This window comes from Neolamprologus multifasciatus, chromosome 8 (genome assembly GCF_963576455.1).
Source record: "Neolamprologus multifasciatus chromosome 8, fNeoMul1.2, whole genome shotgun sequence".
NCBI lineage: Eukaryota > Metazoa > Chordata > Actinopteri > Cichliformes > Cichlidae > Neolamprologus > Neolamprologus multifasciatus.
Genome location: NC_140446.1, coordinates 22231920 through 22246660, shown reverse-complemented (window position 1 = coordinate 22246660; position 14741 = coordinate 22231920). Strand labels below are relative to the sequence as shown.

The following is a 14741-nucleotide window of genomic DNA, read 5'->3' as shown; positions in this document are numbered from 1 at the left end:
AGTCTTTTTTTACATTTCTGCACACAGCACTAAACCTTATTTATATTTGTAAGTATTTTCCATATCTGACCTAAATCAAAGGCTTGTTAGCAAGACCCATAGTGGCCACATTTATGACAAATATAAAAGGTTAAAACCAATCACACTTGTCTTTTAAATATTAGTCATAACTTACCTTATATACTTTCGTATATTAAGAATGGCACATGTACTTGTAATTTTCTTCAGGCCCCCCGCTGTGCAGCTTCATTCACATATCTCAGCAACTGTTCCATTCAGTCATTGTTGTCACGGAGTTTCCCACATCTTACTCGCGAAAGAGATAATGGAAGTGTGGCAGTGGGGGAAAAAAAACCCTTTATTGTAATCTGTCACTCACATTCTGATAATGCACTGCTGTGATATCTCTATCCTCGGCACAATGTATAGTGAGTGAAGTAGATTTGCTGAATGGCCACAGTCACGTACCACAGTGATCCCCGCTGCTAGTGTCACGTCTCATTTGCAGGGACCTTTTGTTTGACTGCTCACAGCAGATATAATCAGTGGTCTATTCAACTTCTTATCTTTGAATCAGCACTCTGTCAATCAGTGGCACACAGGAAGTGTTCTCTTAAAGCAGCAGCTGAGGGAAGCATGCAAAAATACTGTGTGCACTTTTTTTGTATGCTCTAATTAAACAGCAAAGGAGTGTGGAACGTCTCCAGAAAAACTTGTTTTACTATCTTCAGAGGAAGAGCTTTTAAGCACTTTCCCACATGCATTTGTAAATTTCCAATTACGCTGGATGTTTTTAACTGTTGCCCATTCTGCTTCCATTAAATTTGGTCTGAATAAAGTCATTTACAGTATTACCCTCAGAAAACAGTCAAAGCATTAGCAGAGGTGAGTCAGCCAGCCCTGATGTGCTATAGCATCTACATCACCAGATGTCCTGCACCAGTGAGGTCTCCAGGGGGAAAAATTAATGCAAACAATTGTGAATGCAGAATGTGTACAGTGTCATTATAGGGAGAAAACAAGCCTTTGCTACTGTTTATACTGATATCATCAGAGACAGAGAACACAAAACTTACTGATACATTGAAGTGAAGATTAAATGCTTTGTGGGAATTCCAGCAGCAGGAGGCTGGAGCAACATAACTAAGCAATGCTTCAGGGTCACCTGATCCAGCCATTGGTGTAGCTGTAAGTCTGATATTTAATTGTAGGGACAGTGTGTGTCTCCAGAATCCAAACTGGGAGCTGGTTCCACAGGAGAGGGACCTCAAGGGGGGGATGAGTCGGACTACAGAGATGAGGTTAACAGATTGACTGAGTGGTGTTCAGTTAACTTATTTTGGACTTCAGGAAGGGCAGAGCAGACCCAGCCCCACTCTACATCCACGGGAACCGTGTGGAGAGGGTACACTCCATGAGGTTTCTGGGCGTGCAGATCTCTGATGATCTCTCCTGGACTGCAAATACCACGGCGGTGGTAAAAAAGGCCCAGCAGCGTCTCCATTTTTTGAGAGTGCTCAGGAGGAACAACCTGGAGGAGAGGCTGCTGGTGACATTCTATAGAGCCACCATAGAGAGCATCCTAACGTACGGCATAACAACATGGTATGCAGGGTGCTCAGTTGCAGACAGAAAAGGACTGCAGAGGGTCATCAACACAGCCCAGAAGATCACTGGCTGCTCTCTGCCCAGTCTGGAGGCCATTGCAAACTCCCGATACCTCAGCAGAGCTGGCAATATCATTAAGGACTACTCTCACCCCAGTAATCAACTGTTTGAACTATTACCGTCAGGCCGACGGTACAGGTCACATAAAACCAGGACAAACAGATTCAGGGATAGCTTCTTTCCCAGAGCTATCACCGTAGTAAATAAGCACAAAACAATTAAACCTGCTTAACTATACTTGCCATTGTCACTATATTATGCTGCTATTCATACTATCATTATATTATGCTGCTATCCTGTATATATTGTACTTATTATTGTCTGAGTACTACAGTTGTTTTATTGTACTTTTTATATTTTACATTTATATTTATTTTGCATTTTGCACCAAGGGAGTGGCACTCCAATTTCGTTGTACTTTGTACAATGACAATAAAGGCTATTCTATTCTATTCTATTCTACCTGATATCTGAGCGCTCTGCCTTCCATTGTACTTTTCAAAGCTCTTGGAAACATAAATAACCCTCTAGAATGAGAGCAAAGTGCTTTATATGGTATCATCTTCACAATATGATGGGACTTGATTATGTATGAAAGTATATAAGGATGGGATGTTAAATTCAATATAGCAACCTAATGAAAAGAAACAGATATTGAAGACACATGATATTGGTACATATGATCACTCCTACCTATTCGTAGGCTTGCTTTCTACATATGACAAAGCTGTTAACAGCTGTATATTTTTTACTTAAAAAGAAGAACCTCACTGTGTTTTTCAGTATTTTAAATATTTTTGAAACAATAAAAAAGTGTAAAAGTCATTATGATGTATTATTTTGTTACTTTTTCATTAGTTATGTACTATAATTAGAATGGAATAATTTTATATTATATTACACATTGTACATGTGATAAGAGATACTACACGCTACACAGCAAATCCAGCATGTCCAAATTAACACTGTCAGATTTGATTTCAACACTTTTAAAGTGTCTATATGGGTCCACACCAGAGAGTGTTAATTGAACTCTTTTTGGAGAGTTGGTATGTGTCAGCCGGTGATCAGCTGATCGTCAGCTGATCACGGGGCCGGGTTTAACAGAGAGACGCCACCCACCTGTTCGCCGCTCAGACATCGTTCTCCTCATGTCAGAAGCTCCAACTCTTTGCCGACGTCAGTGTCCGTGTGATTCAGCAACCGTGAGTGTTTTTTCTCTCGATTCTCTTTCTGTAACGCCAGTCTGAAGCCACGCTTCGTGCACTGATCGTTACTAGATTAACTGCGTGTCTGTTCCAACCCATCGCTAGCCTTCCCCGCGTTTGGGTCTAGCCAGCACGCCACACGGGCACGCCGAATTACCGTGCGTAGTCCGCCCGATCGTGACAGGATGTCTGAGCCCCGTATAGACCCAGCGGAATTCGAACGGCTGAAAGCTGAAGTAATATATCTTCGCGGTGTGGTAGATCGGATGAGCACAAAAATGGAGTCCCTCACCGAAAATGTCCTCCAGCTTTCCACTTCCGTCACCAAGCTGCAACGTCAGCCAGCGCCGGTGAGCACGGAGCCCCGGATCGGACTACCAGATAAGTGGAACGGAGTTGATGGCTGGCCTGATGGGTTGCTTGCCACTTTAGACATGCTGTTTGAATGTCAGCCCACTAAATATGCCACCGCCCGTGCAAAAGTGGCAATGCTGACTTCTCTCTTGTCTGGCCAGGCTCAGGAATGGGCCGCGGCCCTCTACAACAATAAATCTGCGGCTTGCAATGATTATGCCCTGTTCGTGGAGGAATTAAAAAAGACATTTGTCCCCCCGAGCAGCTGTGGAGTCACAGCTGCTTCATTTACGCCAGGGCAGTCGACCTGTCTGTCACTTTGCCTCCCAATTCCGTACCCTGGCCGCTAAGCTGAAGTGGGGTGACGCCTCTCTATGCTCCATTTTTCTGGAGGGACTGGCTGGTTACATCCGAGATGAGATGACCGGCCGTGAGGCCCCCAAGACTCTGGATGAGGCCGTGGACCTCGCCCTGAAGATCGACCAACGAGTGATGTCGCGGCCTCGCCACACCCCCCGGGCCTTCAAACCCTTCCAGCCTCAGAGGGCCACGTCTTCGCAGTCTCCTCCCCCCTCTGAAGGAGCCGCTGCTAGCTCAAGCAGTGCAACCAGCGAGGAGCCCATGCAGCTGGGTGGACTCCCTAAGGGAGAGAGAGAGAGACGCTGGCGTGAGGGCCTCTGCGCCTACTGTGGATCAGCTCGACACCGTCGTCCCCAGTGCCCGCTACGTCCGGGAAACGACGACGCCAGGTAGGCTGCAGGGGAGTCCCACCTGGCCCTTCACACTTCTCTGGCCCCTCTCGTTTTCTGTTACCAGTAACATTCCACCTGAAACACCGCCAGTTCTCTTCTGAAGCCCTCCTGGACACCGGAGCCGCTGAGAACTTCATCGACCAAACACTAGCCTCCCGACTACGCATTCCGTTAACTCCTGTTGATCGATTTCTCCCGGTGACCTCAGTAGACGGGCGACCCCTCCAACCCTACCCGATCCAGTTCCAGACCCAGCCGGTTCGCATGTCTATTGGGGATCACCAGGAGGAGATCCGGTTTCTTGTAGTCTCGGCCACTACCTCTCCTCTCATCCTTGGATACCCCTGGTTCCGTCAACACGACCCCCACATCTCCTGGTCTTCCTGCCAGGTCCTGGATTGGGGTTCCCCAGTGTCCGCGCCGCTGCCTTCTCTCTCGGACCAAAAAGGACCCGGAGTCAGAAGAGGCCTCACCCCCGGAGCCCACTGATCTGGATAAGATCCCCCCGGCTTACCATGACCTGTCTGAGGTCTTCAGTAAGAGGCGAGCCTCTACTCTACCGCCTCATCGCTCCTACGACATGGCCATTGAGCTCCTCCCGGGAGCGGTCCCTCCTCGTGGTCGCCTGTTCTCTCTGTCTCCCGCAGAGAATAAGGCCATGGAGGAGTACGTTGCTGAGGCTCTCCAACAGGGCTTTATTCGCCCTTCTACTTCTCCTGCTGCTGCTGGATTCTTCTTCGTCAAGAAGAAAGATGGCGGGCTCCGCCCCTGTATAGACTATCGGGGCTTGAATAAAGTCACCGTCAAGAACCGCCATCCTCTTCCTCTGCTATCCACCGCACTCGATTCCCTCTCCCAGGCCTGCGTCTTCACCAAACTGGACCTACGCAGCGCCTACAATTTGGTGCGCATCAGGGAAGGGGATGAATGGAAGACGGCCTTCATCACCCCTCACGGGCACTGGGAGTACCTGGTGATGCCCTTCGGCCTCTGCAACAGCCCTGCTGTCTTCCAACATCTAATCAACGACGTCTTGCGGGATATGCTAGGCCGGTGGGTGTTTGCTTATCTGGATGACATCTTGATCTACTCCCGCACCGAAGTGGACCATGTTCGCCATGTGAGGGCCGTGCTGAGCAGGCTGCTCGAGTACCAGCTGTTCTGCAAACTAGAGAAGTGTGCTTTCCATCAGCGGTCCACCTCCTTCCTAGGCTTCACCATCTCCTCTGATGGCCTGACCATGGACCCGCAAAAACTCCAAGCCGTGACCCAGTGGCCTCAGCCTTCCAGCCTTAAGCAGCTACAGAGCTTCCTGGGCTTTGCCAATTTCTATCGGCGTTTTATTCGGAATTTCAGCACCGTTGTCGCCCCACTGACATCCCTCACCAAACCAGCTAACCTGCCTAAGCCCTTCTGCCTCTCCCCAGGCGCAAAACGGGCATTCCGCGACCTCATCCACCGGTTCACCACAGCCCCCGTCCTGCTCCACCCTGATCCTGCCAGAGATTTTGTGGTGGAGGTGGATGCCTCCGATGTCGGCGCTGGCGCCGTCCTCTCTCAACATGGTCCGGATGGAAAACTTCACCCATGCTGCTATTTCTCAAGGAAGTTTTCGCCCACGCAGCAACGGTACGGAGTCGGGGACCGAGAACTCCTGGCCATCAAGTGGGCCTTAGAAGAGTGGCGGCATTGGCTCCTGGGGACGAAAGACCCTTTTCTGATCTGGACTGATCACCAGAACTTGATCCATATTCGGTCTGCCAAGCAGCTCAACCCAAGGCAGGCCCGTTGGGCCCTGTTCTTTGAGCCTTACAATTTCCACCTCGCCTACCGCCCTGGTTCCAAGAACGCTAAGGCAGACGCTCTCTCCAGACATTTCGCCCAGGATGGCCTCACGTCAGACCCTGGACCTATCCTACCTTCTCAGTGCTTCGCTGCCCCCCTTTGGTGGCCCCTGGAGGACTCTATCCGGGATGCCCTGACCGCCGAACCGCCTCCGCCTGACACCCCTGCTGGGAGGCTCTATGTACCTTCCCGGTGCCGTCAGGAGGCCTTGCTCTGGGCTCACTCCTCCCCGCTCTCTGGTCACCCGGGGCCTGACAGGACCCTGCAACTCCTCCGTCGTGCCTTCTGGTGGTCCTCCATGGCCCGGGACGTCCGTGAATTCGTTTCCGCCTGTGACACCTGTGCTCGGGCCAAGTCCTCCACTCAGCCTCCCACTGGCGACCTTCACCCTCTCCCTGTGCCGGGACGTCCCTGGTCCCATGTCGGCCTTGACTTTGTTACCGGCCTCCCATCCGTGGGCGGTCTTGACACCATCCTCACCTTTGTAGACCGGTTTTCGAAGGCAGTGCACCTGGTCGCCCTGGCTGGCCTCCCTTCTGCCAAACGGACGGCCGAGCTCTTCTTGGACCATGTCGTCCGGCTTCACGGGTTCCCCAAGGACATTGTCTCTGACCGGGGGCCCCAGTTCACCGCCAGGTTCTGGAAGGCCTTTTGCTGCCTGATTGGAGCCTCTCCCAGCCTCTCGTCCAGCTATCACCCGCAGACCAATGGGCAGGTTGAACGGACCAATCAACAGCTGGGGCGCTTCTTGAGGTGCTTCGTCTCTGCCCAACCATCGCTTTGGCCTCGTTACCTGCTGTGGGCTGAGCTGTCTCATAACCTTCACGTCTCTTCTGCCACCGGTCTCTCGCCCTTTGAAACCTGTTCTGGTTTCCATCCTCCTATCTTCGGCCATCAGGAGGTGGAGGTCGACGTGCCTGCTGCTGAACAGATGGTCCGCCGCTGTCGTCAGGCCTGGATCAAGGCGCGGGCGGCCATTTCCCGAGCCAACGCTCTGTACGCCAAGCAGCATCGTCGCCGCCATCGCCCGGGTCATCCTTTTCAGCCAGGGGATCGCGTCTGGCTCTCCACGAGGCACCTGAGGCTCCGCACCGAGTCCAGGAAGCTCACTCCCAGATTCGTTGGTCCGTACGAGATCACTGCCCGGCTCAACCCCGTGACTTACCGTCTCCGGCTTCCGCCCGCCATGAAGGTCCATCCGGTTTTCCACGTCTCGCAGCTTAAGTGGCGCGTTACTTCCTCGCTGGCGCCCCCCTCCCCGGCCCCGCCCAGGTTCGTCGATGGGGGTCCTGTCTACACTGTCCGGCGGATCTTGGATTCCCGTCCCCGGGTCGGGGGGTCTAGTATCTGGTGGACTGGGCTGGCTACGGTCCTGAGGAGCGCTCCTGGGTGCCGTCCCGCTTCGTCTTGGATCCCTCCCTCATCTCGGATTTCCGTCGCCGCCGTCCTGGACCGTCGGGTGCCGGTCGTCGGGGGGGGGGGGGTCCTGTCAGCCGGTGATCAGCTGATCGCCAGCTGATCACGGGGCCGGGTTTAAAAGAGAGACGCCACCCACCTGTTCGCCGCTCAGACATCGTTCTCCTCATGTCAGAAGCTCCAACTCTTTGCCGACGTCAGTGTCCGTCTGATTCAATTCAATTCAATTCAATTTTATTTATATAGCGCCAAATCACAACAAATGTCGCCTCAAGGCGCTTCATAGATACAGAGAAAAGCCCAACAATCATATGACCCCCTATGAGCAAGCACTTTGGCGACAGTGGGAAGGAAAAACTCCCTTTTAACAGGAAGAAACCTCCGGCAGAACCAGGCTCAGGGAGGGGCGGCCATCTGCTGCGACCGGTTGGGGTGAGAGAAGGAAGACAGGATAAAGACATGCTGTGGAAGAGAGACAGAGATTAATAACAGATACGATTCAATACAGAGAGGTCTGTTAATACATAGTGAGTGAGAAAGGTGACTGGAAAGGAAAAACTCAATGCATCATGGGAATCCCCCGGCAGCCTACATCTATTGCAGCATAACTAAGGGAGGATTCAGGGTCACCTGGTCCAGCCCTAACTATATGCTTTAGCAAAAAGGAAGGTTTTAAGCCTAATCTTAAAAGTAGAGATAGTGTCTGTCTCCTGAATCCAAACTGGAAGCTGGTTCCACAGAAGAGGGGCCTGAAAACTGAAGGCTCTCCCTCCCATTCTACTTTTAAATACTCTAGGAACAACAAGTAGGCCTGCAGAGCGGGAGCGAAGTGCTCTAATAGGGTGATATGGTACTACAAGGTCATTAAGATAAGATGGGGCCTGATTATTTAAGACCTTGTATGTGAGGAGCAGGATTTTGAATTCAATTCTGGATTTAACAGGAAGCCAATGAAGGGAAGCCAAAACAGGAGAAATATGCTCTCTCCTTCTAGTCCCTGTCAGTACTCTTGCTGCAGCATTTTGGATTAACTGAAGGCTTTTCAGTGAGTTTTTTGGACATCCTGATAATAATGAATTGCAGTAGTCTAGCCTGGAAGTAATAAATGCATGAACTAGTTTTTCAGCGTCACTCTGAGACAGGATATTTCTAATTTTAGAGATGTTGCGCAAATGGAAGAACGCAGTCTTACATATTTGTTTAATATGTGCGTTGAAGGACATATCCTGGTCAAAAATGACTCCAAGGTTCCTCACAGTGTTACTGGAGGCCAAGGTAATGCCATCCAGAGTAAGAATCTGGTTAGATACCATATTTCTAAGCTTTTCAGCGCCGAGTACAATGACCTCAGTTTTATCTGAGTTAAGAAGCAGAAAGTTAGTGGCCATCCAAGTCTTTATGTCTTTAAGACATTCCTGCAGTTTAACTAATTGGTGTGTGTTATCTGGCTTCATGGACAGATAGAGCTGGGTGTCATCTGCATAGCAGTGAAAATGTATGCTATGTCTTCTAATGATGCTGCCTAGGGGAAGCATGTATAATGTAAACAGAATTGGTCCTAGCACCGAACCCTGTGGAACTCCATAATTAACCTCAGTGTGTGAAGAGGACTCTCCATTTACATGCACAAATTGAAGTCTATTAGATAGATATGATACAAACCACTGCAGTGCAATACCTGTAATACCTACAGCATGTTCTAATCGCTCTAATAGAATATTATGGTCAACAGTATCGAATGCTGCACTAAGGTCAAGAAGGACAAGCACAGAGATGAGTCCACTGTCAGAGGCCATAAGAAGATCATTTGTAACCTTCAATAAAGCTGTTTCTGTGCTGTGATGAACTCTGAAACCTGACTGAAACTCTTCAAATAAACCATTCCTCTGCAGATGATCTGTTAGCTGTTTGACAACTACTCTTTCAAGGATTTTTGATATGAAAGGAAGGTTGGAGATTGGCCTATAATTAGCTAAGACTGCTGGGTCTAGAGATGGCTTTTTGAGTAAAGGTTTAACTGCAGCCACCTTGAAGGCCTGTGGTACATAGCCGATTATTAGAGATAGGTTGATCATATATAAGATCGAAGAATTAATCAATGGCAGGACTTCTTTGAGCAGTTTTGTAGGAATGGGGTCTAAAAGACACGTTGATGGTTTGGAGGAAGTAATTATTGAAGTTAACTCAGAAAGATCGATTGGAAAAAAAGAGTCTAACTTAACATCAATGGAACTAAGAGTAGCTGTAGATAATATTACATCTGTGGGATGATTATTGGTAATTTTTCTCTAATGATAAAAATTTTATTTGTGAAGAAGTTCATGAAGTCATCACTAGTTAACGTTAAAGGGATGGTTGGCTCAACAGAGCTCTGACTTTTTGTCAGCCTGGCTACAGTGCTGAAGAGAAACCTGGGGTTGTTCTTATTTTCTTCAATCAGTGATGAGTAGTAAGCTGTTCTGGCTTTGCGGAGGGCTTTCTTATAAAGCAACAAACTATTTCTCCAGGCTAAATGATGATCCTCTAAATTTGTGACACGCCATTTCCTCTCCAGATTACGAGTCATCTGCTTTAGGGTACGTGTTTGAGAATTATACCACGGGGTCAGGTACTTCTGATTAGAGACCTTAGTTTTCACTGGAGCTACAGTATCCAGAGTCGTACGTAGTGAGGAGGTGAAATTATTAACAAGATAATCGACCTCTGTTGGGGTAGCGTTCAGATAGCTGCTCTGCTCTGTGTTGGTACAGGGCATTGACGATGATAACAGTGGCTGGATTATATTCTTAAACTTAGTTACAGCGCTTTCAGAAAGACATCTACTTTGATAAAGTCCACTCTCCACTGCTGCGTAATCAATTATTGTAAATGTAAATGTTATCAAGAAATGATCAGACAGGAGAGGGTTTTCAGGAAACACTGTTAAATGTTCAGTTTCTATGCCATATGTTAAAACAAGATCTAGAGTGTGATTAAAGTGGTGGGTGGGTTCTTTTACATTTTGAGAGAAACCAATTGAGTCTAACAACAGATTAAATGCCATGTTGAGGCTGTCATTTTTAGCATCTACATGGATGTTAAAATCACCCACAATAATTATTTTATCTGAGCTCAGAACTAAATTAGATATAAAGTCTGAGAAATCAGACAGAAACTCTGTGTAAGGCCCAGGTGGACGATAGATGCAACCGATTCAGCAACCGTGAGTGTTTTTCCTCTCGATTCTCTTTCTGTAACGCCAGTCCGAAGCCACGCTTCGTGCACTGATCGTTACTAGATTAACTGCGTGTCTGTTCCAACCCATCGCTAGCCTTCCCCGCGTTTGGGTCTAGCCAGCACGCCACACGGGCATGCCGAATTACTGTGCGTAGTCCGCCCGATCGTGACAGGATGTTAACTCTGATTTAGTGTTAAACACCAAATCTCTCTGGAGTTGATAATTTAACACTTGGTGTTAAGAGTTTATATATTAACTCTCAAAGAGTATTTTAGTTTAACTACGTAAGAGTTATCTTCTAATTAATTCTAAAAAGCGGGAATTTTACTGTTCTGAACTTCTAGAAATTTCTTTTGGAAATAAACATTTACTAAAAAGATGCAATGGTTTTTGAAAAACATTTATTCTGAATTGTGCACCACAATTTCAAAACATTTTCTGAAAGATGTAACAGTGTACATGTTCTCGATTTCATTAGAATTTCGTTTATTAAAAGGTCTGACATAGGTGAGCTGGTAAATGCAAATAACAGCATTCTCATCACTTATTTCTTCAATACAATATACATGTCCTTCATTCATCACTTTGTGGAACTTCAACGCACTTCTGCTCTCCCCCATATTCCATCTTCACAAGCATATCCTATGTGGAGATTGAATAAAAATTAGTTGACACTAATTAATGGCACAAATCAATTGCAGCACAGTAAAAAAAAGGAATCCTTTTTGAGCCATTACTTGTGTAAAGTATTTTCCCAAAAGACAAGGACACAGACAACAGGTAATACTGAACTAAATGTAAAACCTCAACCTTTTTCATTTTACCTAAACCGTGTGCATAAAACTCTGGAGGAATCTAAGTGCTAACGTAGAACTCAGTCGGGACATCTCCTACTGCTGTTTGCTCGTTTTTTATGGGAGATCGTTTTCAGGCTTCAAGTAGCACCATTATATCAACATTTCACATTCTAGACATTGTTTTAAGTGTATTTGACCAAGAAATTTGACTGAAAATTCACATGCAAGCTTTTTTTCAAGGCTGTGGTATTTGCCCGCAAACAATACCTTTCAGCTAGCTAAAACAGAATATTATGCTATCAGCGAGCAACATGGCTAATGCCTTCCACACAGCTTTGTCTCAACTCCAAAGAGCCACAGAAGTAAAAGCTAATAACAATAATTGAAACAATCTTTGAAAACATGACTTACCAAGCATGGCAAACAACTCAAATATGTAGAGAAAAATGTTCTGAAACGGCTTCACTTCAGCTTCGATTGGAGCCGTGCTGGGGGCGGAGTCTGTGAATTTACTCTATTGGTGTCATAGCCCCTGTAGGAGTTCAGAGTTAAGAGGTCAAGAGTTAATGTTTCCATTGTAACACCTCCAGATTTGAAATAGAAACACTCATTTCTAACACTCGATTTTAACTACTATCATTTTACACCTCAGAGTTACATTAAAAGAATGTGACTCTACTTAGAGTAAAATTAACTCTAAGACTACTAACACCAAAACATTTAACACTTTTGAATTTGCTGTGTACAGGTGTCATAACAGACCAGTGACTTCATCCTTCATCCCAGAGAATCAAATACGGGTGAACAGATTAATTGTAGCTCGGCATTAACTCTGCTGAAGTGGCTGACATTTTTCTTCCAAGAGATTTTTTTTTTTTTTCATTTAGTTTTCTTGGTGGAGAGTGCCGTTTCCCACGGTAGTCCAAAATCTTCCACGTGGTTGAGAGCTTTTAATAATCAGACACCATTAATGGATGGGAGGATTTTCATACCTGTGATGATTCCAACTTTGTGGAATTTGCATCCTTATTCTTAAGCACTGAATACCATGCTTTTCAGTGCATAGGAGAGGTATCCGCTCAAATTATATTATGTAAGCAGTGAAATTTGAACTCCAGCACAGAAATAAAAAAAAAAAAGCCACATATTTTGAAAGGATGAATGGGGGCTGCTTTGTTTAGTCTCGTGGTTTTACTGTCAGGGCTAATGAGCGATATGGATTCAGGCGCGGAGCTCTGGGTTGAAGCCGACAGTGCGTTTATTTACAGTGCTTGAAATACAGTCTTCAAACAGTGAAACAATGTCCTTTCTCTAAATCCCAAAAGTGGTGAAGGCGAGTTTCCCCGTGAGGTCGGTGTGCACTCCTTCCGTGTGAATTCCTTCTCCCGAAAACACCAGTGAATCCCTTTTCTCCACTCCTCCGTTCCGTACTTCTCCACCTGAGAGACGAGCAAAGACAACAGCGGATAAGAAGGCTTGCCTCGCTATGCGGGTTATAAGATCACGAGCACACTTATCTACCGAGCTCCGAGTACAATCCAGCGTCGACTGCCGTCTGGACACACCGTTAAATACCTCCGTGTAGTGAGGAATGATTAGCGGCAGCTGGAGCTGAAGGTTACTCTTCCGGGTCAGAGGTCGGCCTTTCTCGCTCTCTCGGAGACGCCGCCCCTAGGCATAGCCCGACCCGCAGAAAAGGGAGGAAGAGAGAAAGAGAGGAAGGCGCACACACATCACAAATAAACAAGCAGGTCGTCCGGGGAGGACCGTCCGACCGTGACAGTACCCCCCCCCCTCAACGGGAGCCTCCGGGCGACCCACGAAACTTATCCGGGTGCCGGCGGCAGAAGTCCCGCACCATGCCAGGATCGAGGATCGAGGATCGCAGACCGCGGCACCCAGGAACGCTCTTCCGGACCGTACCCCTCCCAATCCACCAGAAACTGAAAACCCCTACCGCGGCGCCTGGCATCCATTATGCGAGTAATGTCATACGCCGGGGCGCCAGCGATAAGCCGGGCGGGCGGCGGGGGCCCAGGAGGCGGGCACAATGGGCTGGTCCGGACCGGCCTAATTTGAGAAACGTGAAACACGTTGTGTACCTTCATGTTGCGCGGGAGGGCCAGTCGGACAGTCACTGGATTCAGGATGGCCTGCACAGAAAAGGGTCCAAGGAACCGGGGAGCCAGCTTCTTGGACTCAGTCCGCAGAGTGATGTTCCCAGAGGAAAGCCATACCTGCTGGCCCACCCGATAGGCCGGTGTAGGAACGCGACGACGGTCAGCGAGCTCCTTATGACGTCCGCTGCGTCCGCAGAAGAGCCGCCTTGGTCGCCCTCCAGATCCGTCGACAGCGCCTCATGTGTTGTTGGACGGAAGGTACGGCCACCTCGCCCTCCGTGATGGAGAGAAGCGGAGGTTGATACCCCAGGGACGCTTCGAAAGGTGAGAACCCCGTAGCAGCCAACGTGCTGGTGTTATGAGCATATTCAGCCCATGCCAACTGTTCACTCCAGGAGGACTGGTTGGAGGAGACGACACAGCGCAACATGGCCTCCAGCTCCTGGTTAGCTCGCTCTGCCTGTCCATTAGTCTGCGGATGAAAACCAGAAGACAGACTGACCTGGGCCCCCAGCTCTGCACAAAACTGCTTCCACACCCGAGCGGTGAACTGGGGCACACGGTCTGAGACAATGTCCTGCGGAATGCCGTGAAGGCGAAAAACGTGCTGGGTAAGGAGCTGGGCGGTTTCCAGTGCGGTGGGGAGTTTGGCCAGGGCAACAAAATGGGCAGCCTTAGAGAAGCGGTCAATGATTGTGAGTATTACGGTGTTACCAGAGGATGGAGGAAGGCCGGTGATGAAGTCCAGAGCGATGTGCGACCATGGCCGGCCGGGGACGGGCAGCGATCTGAGAAGTCCTGATGGAGGAGAGTTCGACGACTTTCGAGCGCACACCGGGCACGCCGCCACATATTCTCGGACGTCCTGAGAAAGAGATGGCCACCAGAACAACCGTTGCAAAAAAGTGATTGTGCGGTTCTTACCTGGATGGCAGGCAAATCTCGCGGCGTGGCCCCAATGGATAACTTTACTCCTGGCCGCCGAGGGAACATACAGTCTGCCTTCCGGACCGGTTCCGGGGTCGGGTTCCTGTTGCTGGGCATCCCGGATCACCTTTTCGATCTCCCAGGTAAGGACCCCCACAATACAGGAGGCGGGCAGAATGGGCCTCTCTTTCTCCTCCAGGTCGACGTCAGGTGCGAACTGGCGTGACAAGGCGTCCGGTTTCGTGTTCCTGGACCCGGGTCTGTACGTAATGGTCAGGTTGAATCGAGTGAAAAACAATGCCCACCTGGCTTGCCGGGCGTTCAGACGCTTTGCCGCTTGGAGGTAGGCGAGATTCTTGTGGTCGGTCCAAACTACTACTGGATGCTCACTCCCTTCCAGCCAATGCCTGGAACACAGCGGGGGCGTTGGTAAGCCC

General features: G+C 48.6%; 1 long non-coding RNA gene across 1 annotated transcript in view; it reads right to left on the bottom strand.

The window, feature by feature from the left end:
* LOC146513113 (uncharacterized) overlaps window positions 1-13547 on the bottom strand; it is a 90664-nt gene extending 77117 nt beyond the window's left edge. The window contains exons 1-2 of the long non-coding RNA XR_014875719.1: window positions 12779-13547; window positions 12453-12696 (exon numbers count right to left, since the gene is read on the bottom strand). This is a non-coding gene — a long non-coding RNA (uncharacterized LOC146513113). The remainder of the gene's footprint in view (window positions 1-12452; window positions 12697-12778) is intronic.
* Between the last annotated feature and the right edge of the window lie 1194 nt (window positions 13548-14741).